Source organism: Pinus tabuliformis, chromosome 3_2 (genome assembly GCF_031772625.1).
Source record: "Pinus tabuliformis cultivar Carrire ecotype Pingquan chromosome 3_2, CPIR1, whole genome shotgun sequence".
NCBI classification, from domain to species: Eukaryota; Viridiplantae; Streptophyta; class Pinopsida; order Pinales; family Pinaceae; genus Pinus; species Pinus tabuliformis.
This window is the reverse complement of record NC_142302.1, coordinates 784041525-784056551: the sequence shown is the minus strand read 5'-3', so window position 1 is coordinate 784056551 and position 15027 is coordinate 784041525. Positions and strand designations below refer to the sequence as shown.

Genomic DNA, 15027 nt, shown 5'->3' with positions numbered 1-15027 from the left:
TTTTTTCCATGAACAACAATACAAAGATGTTGGATACTTCCACATGGGGGCTGTAATGTCACTAAAAAATAGGACAATGGGACAGCAGCATGTTGGGACAACAACTTTAATGGGATAGCCTAATGACATAGGACAACTATGACATTTGTGCACTAGTGGAACAAGTGGGATAGTTGCTAACTAGTGCAGAAAACTAAATAGAACAAGGTACATAGTGTTGTATAGATGCATGGGACAACAAGGTACATAAAGTTGTATAGATGCATGGGACAACAAGGTACACAGTGTTGTATATATGCATAAGATATCTAGGTAAATAGTGTTGTATAGATGCATGGGACAGCAAGGTACATAGTGCTGTATAGATACATGGGACAACTATTACATGGCAGCAAAGGTGCATGGTGCAGCATGGAAAGTATGGAAAACATTGATAGCAGTGGCAAGCATGGTGCTGCAAGCACATGAGACATGTTGTATGACAACATGGTTATGACACATGGGACAATAGTGCAACATAAGGTGTAGTAGTATGATGTGTACAACATGGTCATGAGGTCCAACATTGTGATGATGGGTGCAACATGGTGCATCATGGTGATGTACAACATGATGAAGCGATGCAACAAAATGATAGGTGAAGGAGTCACCTTGGAGAATTAGTTGAAGCAGCATGTCTTCAATTGATCTCATGTATCATCTTCTTAGAGATGATCTATGCTCTTATCTAGATAAGTCAAAATGTTGAATTCTATTGTAAATGTACTATCTCTCTCTATTTCTCTGCTGAACTATTGAAGAACATAAAAGAAGAATTGATCAAGGGTTCCCCACATTGGGGTTTGTCCCTGGCTAGCGCCACATCTTGTGTCCTCTTGTCTTGGCTTGTCTTCTGCGATTTATGTTTATGTTCTATCTGCAGTTTTGTTTAATGCTAATGTGATTGCTAATTTGGAAAGGATATTGAGCTAACTGTGAAAAATGAAATAAATTTCTCTAAGCATAGAAAATACCTAAAATTAACACAACCTGAATACATACTGAAGCATTCCCTCCTCTTTTATTTTTGTGAAAGAACTATGCAAATTTTGTCCTGAGTGGGTGCAAAATTCTTAGCATGTGTCACTTTGGGGATGCTCGCCCGTGCATACACTAGGAATCAAACCTGGGTTAGTTGGGGTAGACTCACATCAAGCTTCTGCTAGACCACAACCCAACCTACATAAATTGAAGCACACTTACTAGAGGTCATGCCCGTTGTTACTGAAATTGATGTTGTATGAAGATGGAAACTAAACATATATGGGAAGTGGTGGACATATCCAGTTTAGCTAGAATTTTATTTAGAGATTATACATCCAAACCAGCCCATGTCTTTCTTTGTTCCGAGCTTTTAGTTGAGTGAATTTTCCATGCAACCTCTTCCTGCCATAACATCATAATGCACTTGTTAGTTAGGATTCATGTTTTGTCTTCATCGCTTCTGTATTGTGCTATCTTTCTACTTGTGCAATGTATGAATTGCGTCAAATAATAACCTCCCTTATAATGAACAAAGATTTTTTGGGGCTCCATTTTAGACATTAATAGAATTTATATGCTCTTGATTTTTTAGGTCAAACATGCTGCCGTTTCACTACCAAAGAGGTTTGGTGAGCCTGAGTGCACTGTAAGATACCCTGAATTTTGCATTATGAATGTCAAATTAGAATAGTTATTTGGACATTTTATTTTTACATTTGAAGTTTCTATAATCTCTCACGGGAAAAATAAGTTTGCAAAGCATGCATTTATGGTTTTATATATTCTCTAATATCTAGCAGAATTGCTTTCTACTTTTCAAATATAGATTAAAAGCTTTCTAACTTGTTTTCTTGTATGGTCATTAGTAGAAACCCTCCTATCTCGACATAAACTCTTGCAAGTACCCCTTTATTTACAAATGCTAGGCCTTGAAAATTTCCCTGGTGTTAAGAAGATTGCCATCAAGCCTCAAACTAATAGGTGGGTGTTCCCTAACACTAATAGTGGTATCCTTATTCTTGCAGAGGAACGTCTGATGAACTTGGGTTGTGCAACTGGCCACCCAAGTTTTGTGATGTCTTTCTCCTTTACAAACTAGGTAAATATTTCTAATGCCCTGCAACCATTGATTGTACATACTAGATTTCTTAGGCATACCAATCTCTTGATTATTTTCTTGTGTATGATCCATTAATATTTGTCAAAAATACCCATTCCCTGTACCTAGCCCCGTTACATTAAAACTCATGCAAAATATTGTGGAGTGGGTCATGCACGTCATAGCAGTGTCTAATTTCACTAATTAATGTCATAGCCATGCTCTCTATGCTTTTCCATAATGTTTTTTTTAATAGATGTTTTGAGGTGGGTGTGGTGGGGATGTTGGGATCTTATCTAGAGTTTTTGAAATGGGATCTCGCTTATATGTTGTGATTTGGATTTGGATTCTTGCCTCATTTATTTGTCGTCTACTGTTTTTTAATATATGTTTTTAGTTAGATGCGTGATTTTTGAGATCTGGTTAGGATGCTTTAAAGTAGGATCTTGTCTAGGTTTTGTGGTTTAGATTTAAAATTTGTTCTCATTTCCTTTGAACTCACACTTTTCTGGTGTGTTTGTTGTTGTTTAGATCTTGTTAGGGTGTTTGAGATGTGGAATCTTGATTCGCTGTTGTGTTTTTGGTTCTAGCAATGAGTTTTTTGGTTGTTTTAAGTAGTTAGGATCTCATCATAAAATTGTTATATAGATTTATAGTATAATATGATAAATTTCAGATCGTTACTTATTAGTTTCAACAGTATTATCTTATGTCAGTTTATAGCATTAGGAAGTATCTTAATCTTAATTCTAATCTTAATCATGCGATACCAGCTTCCTGATGTTGGATCTGATATGGACTTGGGGGAATTTTGGTCTCATTCATGATGTTATGAGCTGCACTTCTCTAGTTAGTTGCCTTGATTCTTTAGTGTCATTGAGATCACACCATGATGCTTTTGTTATAGTTAGCTTGAATTGCATTACATTTTAGGATTCACTAGTTTCCACTACATTAAAAAAAAATCAATTCTTAGGGTGCTGAATCAATGTGAGTTCATGGTGGGTGTATACGCATCTACATATTAAAATCAAGTACCTTTACATATATTCAATTATCTGGTTATTACGGGTTAATATTAGCGAAGGTTTTGAAAGCTGATTGGACTTGTATCGAAGTTTTGAATTATTGTGAATTATAGATCGAGGGCCATTTTTCTCAGATATTTTTTTCCTTCAAAATTTTTCTATTTGAGATGCAGTTTGTGTTGATTGTGATTATCTTTCTTCTTTTACAGATTGACAACTTGTATGGATGTAGGCACTCTCTCCGAGATGGTCTTATGAGAGCCAAAGTTGTCACGATTGCTGGTAAGGTTGTTGTTTCTTGTGGGTTTGGTGATGTTGGCAAGGGTTGTGCTGCAACCTTGAAAGTCGCTGGAGCTAGGGTCATTGTTACATAGATTGATCCTATATGTGCCTTGCAAGCGCTTATGGAAGGCCTTCTTGTTCTCACCCTTGAGGATGTAGTTAGCACTGCTGATATCTTTGTGACGACCATTGGCAACAACGAAATCATCATGGTATATCACATGAGGAAAATGAAGAATAATGCCATTGTTTGTAACATCGACCACTTTGACAACGTGATTGATATGCAAGGCCTTGAAACTTTCCCAGGTGTTAAGAAGATTACCATCAAGCCTCAGATTGATAGGTGGGTGTTGCCTAATACCAACAGTGGCATCATTGTTCTCGCAGAGGGACATCTAATGAACTTGGGTTGTGCAACTGGCCACCCAAGTTTTGTCATGTCTTGCTCCTTTACAAACCAGGTAAATATTTCTAATGCCCTGCAACCATTTCCTGTACATATTAGATTTCTCAGGCATACCAATCCCTTGATTATATAGTTGCATATGATCCATTGCCATTTCCCAATAATCCCAATTCCCTATACCTAGCCTTGTTACATTAAACCTCATGCAACATATGGTGGAGTGGGTCATGTATGTCAAATTAGTGTCCAATTTCACCAATTAATGTCATAGCCATGTTCTCAATGTTATTTCATAAACATTATGTTGTTTTTTAATAGATGTTTTTAGGTAGATGCGTGATTTTTGAGATATGGTCACGGTGTTTTGAAGTAGGATCTTGTCTAGGTGTTGTGGTTTGGATTTCAAAATTTGTTCTCATTTCTTTTGAGCTCACACTTTTCTGGTGGGTTTGTTGTTGTTTAGACCTTGTCAGGGTATTTGAGATGTGGTGTAATGTCCCCTAATAATAATAAAAATAATAAATAATATAATATAATATTAAAATATAAGAAAATAAATGATAAACAATAAAGAAAATATAATAATAATAAATAAGGAATAAAATATAATAAAAATAAATAAATAAAATAGTAAATAACAATACTAGAGTTCTAAATAAATATAAATAAAAATAAACTATAAAAATAGTAAAAATAAGTAAAGTTAACAAAAAAGTAAAATAAAACAAGAAAGAGTTAAATTAAGAGAACTATAAAAGTAGTAAAATAAGTAAAGTTATCAAAAAGTAAAAAAGAATAAAATAAGAGAGAATTATATTAAGAGAATTACTAAATTAAGTTAAACTTAAAATAAAGAAATAAAAGTTGCATGTTGACACATGGAATTTGTGCATGCGGTTCCCCTTCCAATGTTTGCTCTATTTAATAGACGGTGAGGAAGATGAGAGATCATTCCATGATTCCATCATCCATTCTCTTGAGAGAAAAGTGTTGTGAGACAAAGGATTCCCTAGCAGTAGTACGTTGATTGAGGGCTCGGGGTGGCGAGTTGTAGAAAGATTTTGTGCAACTGAGCCTATGGTTGGGTGGAGAGTCGTCCCCAAAACTTTGTTGTGGTTAGCAAGATTCAAATAGCGTTCAACTCTGAAATCAAAAGTAAGGAATATCATCGCCACAGGTAAGTTGTCTCTGCTCATATTTCCGAAATTCGACGTTAAATAGTTGATAAATTGTGTGTTGATTATAAACGCATGATTAATATAATTAGTTGCATGTTTTAATTTTGGGGTTGTTACATATGGTATTAGAGCAGGTTTTGACTTTGTGATCTCTAGGTAAAAGTTTGAGAAAAATACTTAATTAAATTCATCAATAATTTGATTGCAATAATAAAGAGAAATTTAATCAATATAAGTTTGAGAAATTTTTTTACAATAATTATTATATATAAATTATTGAATAAATATCATTACACTTTTAATACAACAGATAAACTTTCTTTATTTAAATCAATAAATATAAACTTTGGTCACTTGTTGTTTGCATGTAATGGTATAAATGAGTAATGTTAAATATACCATGGTAAACTTTGGACACTTCTTATTTGCGTGTAGTCATATAACTGTGTAATTTTGAATCTACTCTTATAAGGAATAAATATATTATAATTGTTTTTTAAAATCTTACCATTAAAACCGACAAAAATTAAGCATTCTATTATTTGGATAAAAATAAAGTTGTTTTGATCATTAGAAATTCTTTTAGTTGAAAGCACAATTCAGGGTAATGGTGATATGTTTTTATTTTAAGTGATTAACAAAATAATAATCTATTATATATCTACTTATGCCTATGAGTAGGAATAGTTAAACTTTCTCGATATTAAATTATTATTGCGCAAATATTAAGACATGTTTTATATATATCTTCCCACTTTGAGTAAAAATAAATACATTAAATTAGTAGTTTGTACAACTACTTTTCAAAATAGCAAATAACATAGAAAATCGGCTTATCAATCTAAGAGATAGATGTTCTAATACAGGTAAATATAATTACTCATAAATATATCCTTCCCTTACTATTAAATTAGAAATATACTTCTACTCACATGGTATTTTCAAATTGATGTTTCATGAAGAGCACTTTTACAAAACTGGAATGGAGATAGAAGTTGGAAATCATCACGGGAATTTGGAAGAGGATGATTTTGAAATTCTAGATATGCGATGATTGAAAAATTAAACGAATAAAGATTTATTTTCCAATAGTTTTAGTATATATATACTTTTATATATTTTTTTGGAATGTAATATGATCTTTAATTTTTATATTTTTCAAATTTCAAATATTAAAATTTTATAACTATATAGATAAAAGTCGATCCACTATGTACAACCGTCTTCATGCCATTATTGCAATCTTATAGTACCAAAAAAAAGAAAAGATGTTATACTAATTTTAGAACAATAAAATAAACAATAGTGGTTATTCATTGATTGTGAAGAGTTGGGTTGGTGAAATAAATTTTAAGTTGGAATTAATATCCTATAAATAGTTATAGTTACTTTTATGAGGTGGATTCATAATTTATATGAATTTTAAGTCCTATTAACTCATTTAAAATTTCATAGGATGCATGCATATATTATTATAATTGGAATACTTTATATGTTTGTTATTTTAAATTCAAATTTATGTGTGATTTATATGTAGGAAAAATATAGAAAGAAATGAAATTTATGATTTATAATATATATGTATATGCATGTGGTTTATGTATTAGGAAAATTGATGAGAAATATTTTCATGTGCTTGATATGAATGTATATATTTAAGAAAAAATACTAAATAAATTTGATTTTATTATATGGGAAAATTATAAAAATTTAAATGATATAGTTCAATATATATTAACTTGATAATATGATATTAAACATTAGGTCATTATTGAATTGGATAGGTGGTTGAGGTTAGTGCACACCTATTGTAAAACGTAGGGATATAATGATATGTCCAAAACAAAAGAAGAAGAAGAAAAAAATGCACCCTTTTATATGCTCCCTATAACATAACGATTTTCATAAAGGTGATAATGAAATTATGGTACTAGACATGTATTGATGAATCTATGAAGAAATCGACATGCCTATCATGTTCTTAATAATGTAAAACTAAAATCTTGATATGAACATGCAAAACCAGTTTTGATCATATGGGAATTAAAGAGACAATAGCTATTTGGCGAATATGTGAGGAAATAAGGGTGCAATTTCATGGAAGTAATGAGTATAAACCTAAGATAGCAAGAAACTAGATTTGGGAGAATAGTAAACCTATTATTACAATAATATGGTGGAAAAATATATATAAATAGACAACAATCTTAAGAAAGAAAGGAAGGTTTCTATGTTTGATTTCCAACATTAGCAGCATGGAGGAAGGAAAGAGGAGGAAATTGCACATTTTCTAATGAGAATAATGAATGATATCCTTGTAACCACAACCAACTGAGAAGGAGGAGGATAAATTAAACTCACGGTCACAATATAATCTTGAAAAATAAAGATGGGGAAGAGGTAGGGGCAACTTATAATTTGCCTGGAAGGGGGGTGATATGACCATTTGATGCACTTTATATAATGTTTTGGTATTCATAAATCAAGAACAAACTTGACTTATGTTATGGGCATGCACTATGAAGTTTAGGGGAAGAATAAGGAGGAACCTACAAAAAAAGAAATAAATGATAATGAATGTTAACCCCTATAACAATGGCCAACTTAGACTAATGAGGTGAAAAAAAAAATAGTTATTGATAGATACTTAAGGTGGCTGAGTGAAAGTGTCACAACAAGGTAAGAAATCAATAAGAATGGGTAGCCCTTTTTAGAACATAATGGAATATTTTGGAAGTCATAACTTGGTAATCTAAATGTATTCTTCAAAGGAAAAAAACTTGGTAGCAAATGGTTGTGGAATCATATAATTATTTCTATATAAGAACATGATGAGAATCACTATAATTTTGATTTAAGGATGATGCATATAAGGAAGAAACATCGACAATCAACTAATGAAATTGAATTTACAAGGGCCCTCAAATGTATGACAACATTGGATTAAATAAGTAAATCCACAATAAAATTGATCAGTTGGAGGAAGATAAATTATGTGAGCAGAGGAGTTGTAACAACATTTCCAAGTGTAACAATTTTATGCATTTAAGATAGGAGGAAAAGAAACCATAATGATATTTCCATCTTTGAAGCTAGTAGACATGGAGCATTAAGAAATTAAGATTATTGGAGAAAATAAAAATATATCTATGAATATTCGGCATGAGGAAGTGAAGGAGTGACTCTTTGAAGAAGAAAGTTATCCTAAGGATACAGATGAGTGGATTTATGAACATGATTGCTAATGATCAAAGTGATGAGATATGTAATTTAGAAGTATTGAGGTATGAAGTTGAGAGCACTTTTATTTGGTAACAAATGATTAGTGATAAAATAGGAAATTTTTTCAAGGATAACAATTTTTTAACTTTTGAAAAAAAAAGAAATACGGTATGTAGACTAATGAGAAAACACTGAGCATGAAGCCCGGGAAGAATTATAGCTAGAAATCCTATAATGAGGATTTGAGAAGGATTACACATAAATTGACAAAAGAAGTGAGAATCAACTAATAAAGGGTGTACTTGAATAGATGTCACTCCAAGTGGAATGATGATCTATTTATTACTTCATATAAAATAACTTATTAGTGTAACATTAGTATTGGAAGAAGTTATTTCCAAATACAGCAGGCATACCAAACCTTTCATGGATGCTAATGGTGGTAGTGGTTCCAATCATTTCAAATTATAAACTAAAGATTTAGAAAATTCTAAACTAAAGATTTAACAAGTTATAATTAAAATGGAAAAATCCCTAGTCCAACTTGAAGATGAGTGAATCTACAATAAAAGAGATCAAGAGGGAACTTGATGAGATAAGAAAATCTTTTAGGATGAACAATGACAATTATGTGAGTGATGGATAGATCACCAGGGGACAACAAACCCTTGGGTAGGTGGATTAAGAATGACATAAGAATTAAATAAGGATGACCAAGGGTATGTGTGCTATTTGGATAAGAAAACTATGTATAGTGTTCATGGAATTTTAACTTGATATTGATGATTTAAATGATTGTACAAACGGTAATATCTTAACAATGAATTTCACTAAAATTTCTTTGGAGAAGGAAGAATATATGACGAGAGATTAAGGCTCAAGATGATGAGGCTCATTTGAAATTTAACGATGTACTTATATGAGTATACCTATGGTGTAAATGGTTAACTTACTAATAGAAAGAACAAGAAATGATTATTGAAAAGTGATTGGTATCTTGATGAAAACATGACACTAATAGTACTGATGAGATAACATAGACCCTAGATGGATGTTGAATAATCTTGGTTCATAGTTGGTATTCAATGTTTATACAAGCAAATGAAATTCGTTTTTCTGATGAATCATGATAAGAATGTTTATAGTGTATTAATATATATTTGATAAGTATTGAGATGATTCTCATATTGATGATGTTTCAGGATATGATGGTATGAGGATAATGATGCACGTGTGGTTCTTATTCATTTAGTTTGATATGATAATGATGTTGTATGTTCATGATAGATATGATATGCATAGGGATTATGATGTTACAATAAAATGTATATTGACATGTGGTTCATTTATTATGTGATGTCATGATATATCTTTGATACATACATGTTGATGTTATAACTTATGATGGTATTTCATAAGGTGAAGCATGTGGTAATTGCATGCAGATTTTATGACATACAAGAGTATGCAATTTTTTTTTACTATTTAGAATGTGGTGATTAACAATGGTGTTATGTTATCATGATGACATGCAAGAGTTGGCATGTCGATTATTTTCTATGATACTATGATTATAACTAATGCAGTGGTTGCATGTTGAGATGTGGTGATTGACAGGAACTCCACAAATGGGCCGAGAGAGCCGGTTTATTTGATGATCTCGTGGGAGCCCATACTTGCGAGGGAGAATATGTAACACCATATGGGTTGTGGATATACTCAATCAACACTACATATGCTAGTGGTTCCTTTGTCTTGTATAGCTCTTGATGGATAGCTCTTGAGGGGCTATGGGACCATCTTGAGGAGGCCAAGTGCCTGATATTGTAGGCTAGGTGCCTAGTATTGGATTGCGATGCTGAAGTCTGGTGGGGGTGTAAGGAATTTAACGCCTGGGGTTGTGTGCCTTAGTAGTTGTGGAGCGAGTGGGCCAACCTTGCGAGATGCCTGAAGTCATTGAGTACCGTACCAGATGCCTGCCTTGGGGAAGATGAGGTCTGAGTCGGGCGCGAGCCTTGGGGCTAGCCTTGGACTAGGATACAGGCTAAGGAGGCTTATGCCTGGTTCTGAAAGGGGGATAAAGGACATAGATTACTTGAGATTTTCCAGGGTATTGTGAAAACTTTCGATGCATGTTAGTTATACAAGTTCAACAAAGGGTGTAGGGTAAACATGAAGTAATAAATAACTAAATAAATAAAATGCTAAATATTTCAACTTAACTTCGGGACGAAGTTCCATAAAGAGGGGGAGTATGTAATGTCCCCTAATAATAATAAAAATAATAAATAATATAATATAATATTAAAATATAAGAAAACAATTGATAAACAATAAAGAAAATATAATAATAATATATAAATAATAAATAATGAAGAAAATATAATAAATAAATAAAATAGTAAATAACAATACTACAGTTCTAAATAGATATAAATAAAAATAAACTATGAAAATAGTAAAGTTAACAAAAAGTAAAATAAAACAAGAAAGAGTTAAATTAAGAGAACTATAAAAGTAGTAAAAATAAGTAAAGTTATCAAAAAGTAAAAACAAATAAAATAAGAAAGAACTATATTAAGAGAATTACTAAATTAATTTAAACTTAAAATAAAGAAATAAAAGTTGCATGTTGACATATGGAATGTGTGCATGCGGTTCCCCTTCTAATGTTTGCTCTATTTAATAGACGGTGAGGAAGATGAGAGATCATTCCATGATTCCATCATCCATTCTTTTGGGAGAAAAGTGTTGTGAGACAAAGGATTCCATGGCAGTAGTACGTTGATTGAGGGCTCGAGGGTGGCCAGTTATAGAAATATTTTGTGCAACTGAGCCTATGTTTGGGTGGAGAGTCATCCCCAAAACTTTGTTGCGGTTAGCATGATTCAAATAGCATTCAACTCTAAAATCACAAGTGAGGAATATCATTGCCATAGGTAAGTTGTCACTACTCATATTTTAGAAATTCAATGTTAAATAGTTGATAATTGCGTGTTGATTATAAATCGCATGATTAATCTAATTAGTTGCATGTTTTAATTTTGGGGTTGTTACATGTGGAATCTTTTTAGCTGTTGTGTTTTTGGTTCTAGCAATGAGTTTTGTGGTTGTTTTAAAGTAGTTAGGATCTCATTGATAATATTAATCATGTGATACCAACTTCCCGATGTTGGATCTGATATGGCCTTGGGGGAATTTTGGTCTACTTCATGATGTTATGAATTGCATTGCTCTTGTTAGTTTCCTTGATTCTTTGGTGTCATTGAGATCACATCATGATGATTTTGGTATAGTTAGCTTGCATTGCATTACATTTTAGGATTCACTAGTTTCCACTACATAAAAAATAATCAATTTTTTGGGTGCTAAATCAATGTGAGTTCTTGGTTGATGTAGAAGCATCTTCATATTTAAAATCAAGGACCTTTACATATATTCAATTATCTCGTTATTATGGGTTAATATTAGCTAAGGTTTTGAAAGCTAATTGGACTTGTATCGATGTTTTGAATTATTGTGAATTATAGATCCAGGGCCAGATTTCTCAGATCTTTATATTCTTCGAAAATTTTCTATTTGAGATGCAGTTTGTGTTGATTTTGATTCTCTTTCTTCTTTTTCATTTTGAAAACTTGTATGGATGTAGGTACTCTCTCCCAGATGGTCTTATGAGAGCCACAGATGTCATGATTTCTAGTATGGTTGTTGTTGTTTGTGGATTTGGAGATGTTGGAAAGGGTTGTGTTGCAACCTTCAAAGTTGTTGGAGCTAGGGTCATTGTTACAGAGATTGATCCTATCTATGCCCTGCAAGCGCTTATGGAAGGCCTTCATGTTCTCACCCTTGAGGATGTAGTTAGCACTGTTGATATCTTTGTGACAACCACTAGCAACAAGGACATCATCATGGTAGATCACATGAAGAAAATGAAGAACAATGCCATTATTTGTAACATCGGTCACTTTGACAATGAGATTGATATGCAAGGCCTTGAAACTTTCTTTGGTGTTAAGAAGATTACCATCAAACCTTAGATTGATAGGTGGGTGTTCCCTGAAACCAACAATGTCATCATTATTCTTGCAACGGGACGTGTTATGAACTTGGGTTGTGCAACTGGCCACCCAAGTTTTGTCATGTCTTGCTTCTTTACAAACTAGGTAAATATTTATAATGCCCTGCAACCATTGCTTCTACATACTAGATTTCTCAGGCATACTAATCCCTTGATTATATTGTTTTGTATGATCCATTTCTATTTTCCAGAAATCCCCATTCCTGGTACCTAGCCCCGTTACATTAAACCTCATGCAACATATGGTGGAGTGGGTCATGCATGTCATAGGAGTGTCCAATTTCACCATTTAGTGTCATAACCATGCTCTCTGTGCTTTTTCATAAACATTATGATGTTTTTTAATAGATGTTTTCAAGTGGGCGTGGTGGGGATGTTGAGATCTCGTCTAGAGTTTTTGAAATGGGATCTTTCTTATATGTTGTGATTTGGATTTGGATTCTTGCCTCATTTCTTTGTCACTTGTTGTTTTTTAATAGATTTTTTTAGGTAGATGTGTGATTTTTGAGATCTGGTCAGGGTGCTATGAAGTAGGATCTTGTTTAGGTGTTGTGGTTTAGATTTGAAATTTGTTCTCATTTCTTTTCAACTTACACTTTTCTGGTGTGTTTTTTGTTGTTTAGATGTTGCAGGGTGTTTGAGATGTGGAATCTTGATTAATTGTTGTGTTTTTGCTTCTAGCAATGAGTTTTGTGGTTGTTTTAAAGTAGTTAGGATCTCAACATCAAACTATTATACAAATTTATAGCATAATATGGTAAATTTCAGACCACTCTTTATCATTTTCGACAGTATTATCTTATATCTGTTTAGAGCATTAGGAAGTATCTTAATCTTAATTCTAATCTTAATCATGTGATACCAGCTTCCTATGTTGGATTTGATATGGCCTTGGGGGCATTTTGGTCTCATTCTTGATGTTATGAGTTGCATTGCTCTTGTTAGTTGCCTTGACTCTTCGGTGTCATTGAGATCACATCATTATGCTTTTGGTATACTTATCTTGCATGTCCGCTCTTTCTAAAAATCAATCTAATTATTAGTATATATATAAACATAATATAAATTTAAAATATAAAGAGGTTTAGGAACACCCAAAAAAATATGTATGCTAAATAAATAAAAATATAAATAAAGTGGATGTATGGTAAATAAATAAAACCTCTTTTTATATGTACTCCAAATGTATGGTAAATAAATAAAAATATAAATAAACTAGAGGTATAGTAAACTAATAAAATATTTTTTTATATTTAGTCCATGAACCTCTTTCTATTTAGGAAGACTCAAAAAATAGATTTATTTAGATGAAGTTTATGGATCAAATACCATACTTATAAAAGAGGTATGATAAATTAATAAAAATATAAACAAATGAGAGGTATGGTAAATAAATAAAACATTTTATAACATTTACTCCATAAGTCACCTTATATTTAAGTACACTAAAAAAAGAGGTTTTATTTAGGTGAAGCATATGGCCCAAATACCATGGGCCAAATTATTATTAATACCATGCAAAAAAACATAATTAACTCTAATATTAGTATTAATAAAAATAAAGATGGAACATGGTATTGAACTGTGGTATTGAGAAACAATTGTATGACCCATGGTATTCATGTGGAATGTAGCCTATTTAAATGGGAGAATTAAACGAGAATAGATCTATCCTTAGTCTGAATCTACTTAGCCCTGGGAGGGATCAAATATCATAGAGTGAAAAATCTTTGATCCCTTTGGGCCCTTGGTAGATCAAGAGTAAAGATGGATCTTGTAATTTAATGTCACGTAAACATTTTAACTCGGTTTAAAAAAAATCAATTATTAATTTTATTATTTTTTATAAATTACTACTAGTAGTTTTTAAGCCATGGTATTCATGTGAGCATAGACTATTTAAAGGGGGGGATTCTATTAGCTTAGATCCATCTTAAGTGTGGATCTACCAAGTGCTCAGAGTGATAAATAGACTTGGTCCCTTTAAGAGTTTGGTAGATGTGGATTTAAGATGGATATTGGTTGGTGTTTATGATAATGAAGATATTAAATAGACTTAGGAAATTATGTTGTAAAAAACATCTTGAGGTGAATTGTTAAAGCTACTTTTACTCACTTCACAAAATTTAGTAAAAATTACCAATATCTCCATTCATATTGGTTTTTCTGATTTAACACAAGAAATTCAAACATAACATTGTTGGATATAGATTTTCCTATTAATCTTGCAAACCATTTTTCAAATGTTTCTAAATATGATATGTTCATGAAAAAGTTATAAGGTACTGATGTTGGATTAGTTGTTTGAAAAATATGTTAGTTTGTACCACCTTTCATCTTCTCTCATATTCTTAATTAAAGAATGCGAAACATATGATGGTAGTGAATTATGCTAACAACCAATTTAGATTGGGAGAGATGTACTTAAATTTTATTATTTAATTGAAGATTTCCAATTAAAAATTATAATAAATCTACATTTATATATTTATATATTTATTGGAAGCCTTGTGACTATGGGCACTTCTTTCCATTAGATCCCCTTCACGCCTTTCAATACGTACTACTTTCTTATATTATATAGTTGGGGCTTGCTAAGTGTTAGTGTGTTGGGGTAAAGTGATGTATTTCGTAAAGTGATGTATTTTTTCTGATCTCGCAGTTGCACTCTATGGAATAAGAAATAAATTTGATTTGCATTTATTGTA

The 15027-nt window shown here is 32.0% G+C and overlaps 1 pseudogene; it reads left to right on the top strand.

Moving 5' to 3' along the window:
- The first annotated feature begins 11825 nt into the window (after positions 1–11825).
- Positions 11826–12404, top strand: LOC149182952 (adenosylhomocysteinase 2 pseudogene; annotated as a pseudogene).
- The last annotated feature ends 2623 nt before the right edge of the window (positions 12405–15027 follow it).